This window comes from Dipodomys merriami, unplaced genomic scaffold, assembly GCF_024711535.1.
Source record: "Dipodomys merriami isolate MVZ:Mamm:240054 unplaced genomic scaffold, mDipMer1.0.p SCAF_648, whole genome shotgun sequence".
NCBI lineage: Eukaryota > Metazoa > Chordata > Mammalia > Rodentia > Heteromyidae > Dipodomys > Dipodomys merriami.
The window spans coordinates 530,001-540,784 of NW_027206233.1; the positions used below are offsets into that span (position 1 = coordinate 530,001).

At 42.7% G+C, this 10,784-nt stretch overlaps 1 pseudogene; it reads right to left on the reverse strand.

Annotated features, from left to right (window-relative positions):
• Positions 1 to 3,026: 3,026 nt before the first annotated feature.
• LOC138815531 (leucine-rich repeat-containing protein 14B-like) lies at positions 3,027 to 10,065 on the reverse strand (annotated as a pseudogene).
• Positions 10,066 to 10,784: the final 719 nt, after the last annotated feature.

Consider the following 10,784-nt stretch of genomic DNA (forward strand, 5'->3'; position numbering starts at 1 on the left):
GGGACATTGGAGGGGACAGTAAGAGGTAGCTACCTATTACTTACACACAAACTACTTAGGCTGTCTAAAGAAATGAAGTCTGGTCATTTGTAGCATTGTGTTGGCAAATTCACCATCTATGGATGGGAGTGCACCTTAATCCTAGTGGAGCTAGAAGAGTCATACAAACGGATTACCCTGAAGCTTTGAGCAGAGCTAGCTGTTGCTGCTGGCTTCTCGACTATTATGTCTTTGAAGTACCAAGAAAATGATGAAAACATCAGCACATCAAAGCAATTCTCAGTGTTCTTTTGTCACAAGAGTTCCAAAATAAGTTTCCAGCAATAGTTTTGCAAAAGCTTTGGCTGCTCTGTCCCCAGGAGAGACGTCACCTGCCCAAAGTGCCTATTGGACCTGGACATCATCTTAGAAACCAGCTCATCTGGGCTTGTTTGAGGGCTCTCGAGGTAGAGGCGGGGGTGGGAAGTTGATATCCCCAGACCTTATGTCTTTTATCGAGGCATTATCTCTTATTATAATGGTCTCTTTTGTTTTCAGTGAATATCAAGTGTTGTCCTGAATACTGGGTACAAAGCTGTGAACAGAATGAGGTACTTTCATCATGGGGCTTATTTATTGCTGCAAAGCCTAATGCATCATAAATAAGTGGAGATTATGCAGAATATTATGAGAAAAAGTCATGGTAAGGAAAGCCAAACTGTATGATTTCACAATTGAGGGTTGTGTAGCTTATACACAAAGCCCAAAAAACAAACAGCTTTAATGTTGTTTCTCTTTTTTTTTTTTTTTTTTGGTGGTAGTAGGGCTTGAACTTTGGGATTGGGCGTTGTCCTTGTGCTCTTCAGCTGAGGTCGAGAACTCTATTTGGTTTTCTGGTGATTATTTGGAGATAAGAATCGCAGGGAGGGCTGGGAAGGTGGCTCAGTGCTAGGGAGCTCTCCTTGCATGCTTGAGGCCCTGGGTTCGATTCTTCAGCACCACATAAGCAGAAAAAAAAGCAAGAAATGGCGCTGTGGCTCAAGTGGTAGAGTGCTAGCCTTGAGCTGAATAGCTGAGGGACAGCACCCAGGCCCAGAGTTCAGGCCCCACCATCCGACCCCCACGCCAAAATAAAAAAGAATTGCAGGGAGTTTCCTGCCCATGTTGGTTTTGAATCGTGATCCTCAGATCAGCCTCCTCAGTAGCTAGGTTTACAGGTGTGAACCACTGGTGCCTGGCTAATGTTGCTTCTTACTTGCTCACCTTTGGTGCCAACGACCTCCATGAGTCAAATCTCGAAGTGTCAAATTGAGAACTATCTTGTACTTTGAGAAGTTATAGGGAAATAAAAAATTCAGAGATATATGCCACAGGTTAGGGAGTCAAAGTTGGATTTGAATGTTTTGTCTCCCTTTGGGTGAATGCTTCCTCTTCAAAGATTTAACACTTTTCTCAAAAACAAAACCAAAAAATATGGGATGGATATACTTAAGCCATATCTTGTCTTGAAAGCCTTCTTGTTTTGAAATTATTTTAAACTCAAAGAAGAGTTGCAAAGAGTAGTGAGAGTTCCTACATACTTCTTCACTGCTTTTTTACTATGAACATACTATTAACATCTTATATAACCACTCTCATTTACTGATTCTAAGACATTCACATTTGCACAATATTTTCAAGCTCCAGATGTTATTTGAATTGTATCATATCCCTCTCTAATGTCTTTGTGTATGTGTTCTTGTATTAAAGTACTGATGGCCACAAAAAGGGGTCAGAAATAATTTTTTCCTTATCTGAAAAGGAAGAGGCATGGGACATAGTGCTAACAGTGTGTAAGTGTGGAGACTGCACATTTTGGAAATGGTTACAAGCCTTATTAAAAGAACTATCTAGCTAATAAAAGTTGTCACCCTGGTCAATTGTCCTGGGCCACTGCCTCAAATGTTGCCTTAAAAACCAGCTGGACACCCGCCTATCAAGCCTATGCCACATATCCTTAACCAGTCTTAGTAGAAATTTGCAGCCCAGAAAAATGTGTGATAACCCTTTTGAGTCGGTGTGGGACCCTGCTGCTGCTTCTACCCACCCTTCTGGATAAAGTTCAAGGACGGCCTTATAGTCATCTGGAAGGAAATCTATGTTGTCATCCTGACCATGTTGACCATAGTGACAGTGGACTGGACTCCTGCCTGACTCCATCACCTCTGACTGCTTCCCAGTGGAAAGCTGCTTTGGATCTGCTGAAACTGAGTCTGTGGTATATTATTTCAGTGATATCCAGTAACTCTCTCTATTCCCACAGTAGATATTGAGGGCAAGGATGATATCACTGGCTTGCCTCAGGCACTTCAAAGATTAGGAAACTAGAAATCCACTCTACAATCAAAGCCTTGCTTGGTTTGGGTGTGGTAAAAGGCCGCTTCCAACAATAGCTATAAAGGAGAGATCTTTATCAATGGAGGTAGTAAGAGGAATGAAACTCACCCCTGCTATTAGAATTAAAAATTTAACAAAATTCTCCACCCAAGGGATGCCTTGAGGCAGTTCTAATAACCTGGTTCCTCAAGCCAAAGAAGCAAAATGGGCCCAAAAGCCACAAAGAAACTCAGGGAAAGAAAGAGTGTAGTAAAGAAAGCCTTAGAAAGTAATTGAAAAAAAAATCTCATCTGGATTTTAAAAAAAAAGGATATAAAAATAAGGATTGTCTTAAAATGTTTGTCACAGTGAAAAGGGGAAGAAGACAAACCCCAGAAAGTTTAAGTATGTAACAAATGGTAGGAGTATGTCTTAAAAATGAAGCTTATGAGTAAGTTGGTATGAAATTAAACTAGCTTTCATATACATAGAGTCAGGATGGGTGAATTGATGTGGAACTATTCTTTATGTTTATCTGTATGGTAGGGAGGAAGGATATGCCCACTTCAATCTAGATGCTGGTTTAGCTAATTAGAGCAGCCAGGTAGACTCGTTGTGAGAGGGGATTCTCTTAAATTTACCATGACTGAATGACTCCTTCCCTTTGCCCTTTTGCGCTCCCATTGCATTGTCTATTCCAAAGGGTTTATGCCCTGTGAAATGATGTTTGGCAGACCATCCTTCTTGTGTCCTCGCTTAAAAACTGCAATGTTGACATAGATGACTGCTCCAGTCTTTACAGGCACTGCAGACTGTTCAACAGGAACTCCATTCCCAATTTCAGGCACTCCTGCAGGCAGCCCCTGTAGTTGGCCCTAATTACTGATCATGAGACACTGTGTGGGTCATATGACATTAAAAAAAACTAACTATCCTCAGTGGAAAGGACCTTATACTGCTATCCTAACAGCTCCAACCACTGTCAAGGTGAATGGGATCTGGTCCTGGATGCACACTTCACCACTTAAGGTGGCCCTGCTACCAGAAGAGACAAATGGATGGTGTATAAGGACCCTGAAAAGCCTCTCAAGCTAAGACTTTTCTCATCATAATTTTTCATTTATGCTTCTGTGCTCTAAATGATGTTAACTACCACTGGCAGTTTAAAATCAAAGAGACAAGGGGACAGTTTTCTTACTTCTGCTATTGTAATGTCCCTGATTGTAGCAATTTAATTTTACCAACCAACTCAACTTGTGGAATATGACAAACTGCTTCAGGTATCTTGATGTCACACCCCTTCTCCTACTATGTTCTGGTGCAATGGAAGCCTATGGTCATACATTAATCCAACCTTGGCCTCTTGGATTTTGATATTAGCAGTTCCCCAATTAAATCTTTATACCAAAAGTGAAAATTTTCAGAGATTGTTATCCCACCTCTTAACCAAGAGGACAGATTTTATTCCTATAATGTTAGGGGTGAGTCTGGTTACCTCTGTTGGAGGAGCAGCTTTTGCTGGAGGTGCTGTAAGACATAGTTTAAAACTTGCTCAAGAATTTGAGGAGAGGGTAGATGAGGATACTCATGCCTCTTCAGTGTCTCTGGCATGCATACAAAGACAACTGAACTCTCTAGCGGGGGTGGCCTTGCAGAATCATAGGGCACTAGACCTTCTCACAGCTTCCAAAGAGGGAACCTATGTTTTTCTAAGGGAAGAGTGCTGATACTGTGTAAATGAATCACGGCTGGAGAAGAAAACATAAAGGTTCTAGGTAAACTGTGTGAAGGACTCCACCAGCAACCATCTGCTAAACTAGATCTAGTATGGGTTCAAAGCCTTTTGGCCTGGTGGCTAGTATCTCTAGCCACCAGCAATTATACTATTTCTTCTACTTGTTATTACTGGTTCCTGTGTGGTTAAGTCTTTGATATCACTTATAGAAAAAATAATTGGGACTGTCAAGCTGATGGCCCTTCAGGCCCAGTACAGCCTCCTGAGTCAGGAAAAAGAGTCAAGAATTTGACTCAGTTACAAAAAGAAAGGGGAATGTAAGGATCTCTTAGGATAAAAGACCCCAAGACCAAGCAAGGACACTGAGTCAGAATATTAACCTCTTATGGGGAACTGAGGAATGCAATAATCTCTTGCTTGAAACTGAGGAATGAAATAACAGGAAATTGCCATTGTAAAAGTCCCTTGTTTGAAAAAAAAAGTTGATGTTATCATATTAATACAACTTTGCAGCTTGTACCTGCTTGTGTTTTTTGCCTTCAATAGCCTAGGCTGTGTTCATGTTTAGGGTCATAGTGTTTGCTCCCAAGTCTACACTGTGTCCCTGGCAGGACAACTTCTGTAACACCTAACAAACTTCTTTAATCTCTAAGCCCACTTTGATGGACTCATTCTCAGACCCTGTAAGAATTGAAATAACAGTGATTAAGTTGTCTTAGACACTAATGAGGGGAGTTTGTTTTAAGGATATCTCAGGTAACCTCAAAGTAAGAATAGAGTAGGATCAGACCTAAAATCTAGAAGTAGCCATGAACATCCATTGGCAACCTGGGAATGATTGTCTCCTGAACCCACATACCTGTTTCAGCATTCTCACTGTTAAGAAAATGGAGGAAAACAGAAAAGGAATAGGCCAGACCCAATGATCAACAGGTGGGGACTGTTTATTGCCAGCAATGTGCATAGACCTTTCAGGTTTGGAGGTTGTTTGAGGGACTATATTTTGGATGGACTTATATAGGGCTTGTTTTCACAAAGAAGCAGAAAATAAAAAGTGGCTTATGCTCTCTTAGGCCACAAGGAGACTTCCTTGACCAGGCCCACAAGTTGAATGTTCTACACTGGATGAAGGGCTATTGTCCCCTGGGGACCAAGTGTTATATCCTTGGCCAGGCACCGATTGGAACCTGCCTGCTGACAGGCATGTGGCCACACTTGTTTTCTTGTACCTGGTGTCTTGCTTGAGCTGGAGGAATTAGGCAGGAATCAATCTTTCACTCACTGTAACAAATTTTTCAAGCCAAATTGCACAGATTCCAGCCTGTTACCTTTCCTGCAGCAGAATGTGGGGACATCAGGTTATACAGTGCTGTGGCGTTTTAGTGAGAGCAATGAAAAGAGTCCCCAGTATGTGACTTCTGTTAGAGTCATAGGAACTCTTGAACAGAAAAGTGTTGGTAGCTAGTTGTGATTCAGCTAGCTGCAGAAGGTCTCTGGCATCTCTAAAGGAGAACTGGGTCTCTCTGTTGACTGCCACTGGCAGGTAAGAATGTTACTGTAACAGAATAGAGTTCTAATGCCTGTTCCCAGAGCTAGGGCTGGCTCTGATTAATAGAACCAAAGGACGAGGCTTGGGAGTGGTAGAGGCTGGTGGTCAAATGAATCTAGCTGCTCAGCAGAAAATGGAATATGAATTTTACTAAGAAATACTGGAGCATCTCTTAGTCATGAGATACCCTCAAATCAGGCTTTCACTGAGCTGGATGCAGAGCAAAACAAGCACAAAGCCACTGGTAACAACCAAAAACCAGCCCTGCTTCTATTCCCTGCAAACATTCTCCAGGAAATATTGCACACCATGCAGAACAATTCCTACCAGATCTACTGAGTTTCTGCTAGGCCCAAAAGTCGGGTTCCCTTTCCATTTTACTTTTCATTTTCAGTCTTTTTCTCTTGTTTGTTTTTCTATGAGATCTTCTTTTATTTGTATTTACACACACACACACACACACACACACACACACACACACACACACACACACATTTGTGAAAATACCTTACAGAGAAGTTACAATTACATGAGTACATGAGCAAGGTAATGAGTACATTTCTTATTAGGGAGGGTAAGAGGAAACAAAGTGGGAGGCAACAATGCTTGATAAGAAATATACCCATTACCTTTTATTTGTATTCTGTGACAAGTGATCTGATTTTTCCCTGTTACTGCTTCCAGCACATGCTGCCCTAGATCCAATTGAAAACTCTACCACAATGCCTGGACCTCTGCTGTAACAGCTTCACCTAGTCCTATAATTGAATCCCAGGAGGCTGGGAATATGGCTCAGTGATAGAATGCTTCCCTAGCATGCATGAATTCATGGGTTCGATTCCTCAGCAACACATAAGCAGAAAACACCAGAAGTGGTGCTGTGGCTCAAGTGGTACAGTGCTAGCCTTGAGTAAAAGAAGTTCAGGGGCAGTGCAAAGGCCCTGAGTTCAAGCCCCAGGACTGGCACAAAAAAGGAAAAAGAATTGAACCCCAGGGCTTCCGATGTCACATTTAGAAGGCATGTTTTCTTCCTACATTGCCTGTCATGTGTATCTACAGCTTTCTCTAACAAAGGTTTTTCATTGAAACTACAGTTGCTTACATCTTAGCCTTAGGATCTGATATAGGGATTGATCTCTGGGAAACAGGGCTGGTTGAAATGCAAGACATTTCCTTAGCACAATTCAAGGGCCTACTCTACTTGTGTTAATGTTCTGGGAAAGTTTTCTTTTTTTTGGGGGGGGGTCCAGTCGTGGGGCCTGAACTCTGGGCCTGGGCACTGTCCCTCAGCTCTTCAGCTCAAGGCTAGCACTCTACCACTTAAGCCACAGCGCCCCTTCCGGGGTTTTCTTTTTGCTTATGTGGTGCTGAAGAATCAAACCCAGGCCCTCGAGCATGCAAGGCAAGCACTCTACCACTGAGCCACCTTCCCAGCCCCTGGGAAAGTTTTCTAAAGCAGTTTTGAAAGTTTGAAGCAAGAAAGCACCAAGCTCATGGCTGGTCTCATTAACTATTGGGTGAAAACTCCAGAAAAGTGGTGGGAGGTGGGGATGTCTTCCTGCTTGGCCCATAGTAGCACGGCATGCAGCTCTTCTGCAATCAAGCATATTTCTACTGATCATATGTGGACATGGCCAGCTCATCCTGGTACTCTCCAGGTAGTATTTCTTAGGCACCAGGAACTCCATGTAATGAAGTTCAGGGAGTTTACACAGTGCAGAGAAGAGGCGCTTGAGGGTGCAGGCTGACAGCAGGTTAGCAAGGAACTTGAGCTCCTAGAGATAGAGGCAGGAACACAGGCCCAGGATCATCATGACCACATAGCTATGGGTAATAGCACACTCCACTGGGGTCCACACCCGCACTATCTGGGCAACCTGTTGCCGGAGCTTGAGGAAAGTAGAGGGATATAAATGAAGCAGATTGTGTCTACTGAGGTGCAACACATCCAGCTGGGCAGCATGGATACAGTCTGCCAAGAAGTTCATGTCCACATGGTTCAGAGCACAATTGGCCAGGTCCAGCATTCTCAATCATGTCCTGAACGGGCTGTAGAACATGGAATAATCAGCACTAATCAGAGGAGTTCCATGTGAGCAACAATGGATGTGAGCAATCCATCTGCTTGTCTGCCACAGAGAACAAAGACTACACCTTGCAGGGCAAGTCTTGTTCTTACCTGACTGCATGCAGTCTATGAAAATAGTTTGTGACACATGATGCTACATGAAATGCAAATGTCTGTGTCCATAAATATGGTTCACTGGGATGCAGGCTGGCTCCCTTGCTTTCAGACAGTCTACAGCTGCTGGGCTTGCTGTGTGGTTCAGAATTAACCTGAACCAATGAAACCTTTGTCTTCATCTCACCTAAATGGCAGATTTTATCAACAACCATTTTCATATGAAAGGAGTTATGTACATGATCCTGGAGAGAACATCCACTCTGAGAGCTTGCTACAGAGGAAATGAGGCATTAGTAAGAAAAAAGAGCCATTACTCTAACAATAGAAGAATCCATTACTGTAGAGCCAGGAAGGGAAAGCCAGACATCCCCAACTGAGGCACCATATCCACAATCCATTAATTCTGATTTAGATAGTGTTGGCAGCAAGCATCAGCAAAGGGGCAGCTGGGCCCTGTCTCTGACTGAGTACCTCACTGTCTGTGCATGCCCCTCTTGATATCATCAGGCTTCTGAGTGTTGGGATTGCAAGCCTGGTTTTGATGCCTACCTTACACATTGTCTCTTTCTAACTAGAAGCAGTCCCCTGAGGTCCCTCACTATTCTGGATCACTCCTGGTCCTCCAACTTCTTTATTTCTCTTTTGTGCTCTCTTATGTGCAGCTCCAGAGAGCATTGAGCTTGGGGCTTTGTGAATAAGCTGTTCTTCTACCTATCACTCAGTGCCCCTACAGCCTGTGAAGCCAATGACCAGAGTGCTTGACCCATCCCTCCTCCTTTCAGTCTCTGAGATTCACCCTAGGAGAATCTGGATCTTCCCTGTCAGCATGGAGAGGGCCACACTCAGCTCTATCAGGTAAGTCATGTGACTGAGCTCTCAGGAGATGGAGCCAAGGAGGCAGTCTTCATGCTTAGAAGTTGGGACAGAAGTGAAGGGTGTGTCAAAGGCCTTAATGTGGAGGATGAGTGAAGTCAGACGAGGGAATCCCACCTGGGCTAACAACTGCTGCACATGCCAGCATGTAGCCGCACATTGTGGGCCACTTCCAGCTTGCACAGCTAACCTGTCCTGGCTAGGCCTAACACCTGCAGAAGCTACCCAGGGCTCAAGCTGTCTTCCCTGAATGAGGGGCAGTGCATTTGCAGAGCAGCCATACCTGCTGATTCCAGGGCCTGCACCACTATCTCAAAGTTGCCTTCAATGGGCTGGGAAGGTGGCTCGGTGGTAGAGCACTTGCCTTGCATGCCTGAGGCCCTGAGTTCGATTCCTCAGCACCACATAAGCAAAAGGAAAAAAGCCGAAAGTGGCGCTGTGGCTCAAGTGGTAGAGCGCTAACCTTGAGCTGAAGAGCTGAGGGACAGTGCCCAGGCCCAGAAGGGCCCCACGACCGGACCTCCCCCCCCAAAAAAGTTGCCTTCAATGACAAAGAAATAAATGAGGACTTCAATAGGTCACCTAACTGCACAGGGCTCTGCCTGTAGTTGGCAGCATATTCTAGCCAGGAGCTCAGTGTAGTTCCATATTCCCAGAGCCCTTCCACAAGGGCATTGCTGTACCTGCACATCCCGGATACCCATAAGGTCAGATTTCTGCAGCTGATGAATCCTTTTAAAGAATTATTTAAGAAAGATTTTTCCTTTGTTTTATTTAGAAAAGAATATTTTAAAGGTTCATTCCCTGGAAAACACTTCCCCAGTTTTAAATGCCAAGACAAATAGTTGGGTTCCACATGAGAGTGCCATTAAGATACTAGAACTCTACGTACTTTTCAGGGATACAATGAATTTTGGGATGACTCAATGTTTTAGGTATCCATGATTCTAACACTAGATACATTTCTACTTTCTCAAAACACTGAGAAGAGATTTTGATTCCAAGAGACTTTGAAAAATACTATGAAGTCTTTCATAACTCCGCATCAACTCTTCATTTTATGAACTTATTTTCCTAATATAATTTATGAAGCTTTATAGTTAATTATTTTCTCCAAAGTCACAAAATCATTTTTTGAAGATTTTCTAATAGGGATAAAGCTTTGAGACTGAAAGGTCAATATAATCCTTTTTGTCTACTATAATCAAGAATCTCTTAAAATTATTGTTGAATGTTAAATTCCTCCAAAGCCTATACTTGAATGGAATCGCTTCTATCTTGAGGGTATGAATTGTGTGTGCTTGGGAAAAGTTCCATTTATCCCATTAATATGTGGAGGATATTTCACAGTAAGGAGATCCAGGTAGTACTTACCCACTTTGGTCTCATCTCTGTACTCTGTGCGTTTGGGCAAACTTCAACTTTGTTCACGACTCATTTAACTTCTGTAGATTCTATGATGAAGATACTCTTTTTTTGTGGGGCGGGGTCTGGTTGTGGGGCCTGAACTCGGCCTGGGCACTGTCCCTCAGCTCTTCAGCTCAAGGCTAGCGTTCTACTACTTGAGCCACAATGCCACTTCTGGCTTTTTTCTTTTTGCTTATGTGATGCTGAGGAATTGAACCTAGGGCCTCAGGCATGCCAGGCAAGCACTCTACCCCTGAGCCAACTTCCCAGCCTGATGAAGATTCTCTTAAATTTAATTTTTTTCTAAAATATATCAGAAACCTGTAAGTATTCCTCAATACATCATGTATTCCCACAACTTATGCAATCCCTTCCTTTGATAAAAAGTCCTTCCTCTAATTAATATTAGCTAACTCCAATAGTATAGTATAAATAATTACTCAGGTTGAGGAGAGAAAGTTGTTCTATAAGTGAAATAAATACTTAGTTTTATCAAATTTTATCATTTTTAACCTCTGAAAAACTCTAGAGGTCCTAACTAAATGCAGCTTTCATTTACACACACAAGAAAAGAGGTTAATTAATCTATTATACACTAAGAACAATGAACCTCTGACAGAAAAACCCATGGCATTTTTAATTATGGCTGTTATTATTATTTTAAGAACTTTTGTATCCCTTTTTATCCAAAGAAAAAAATT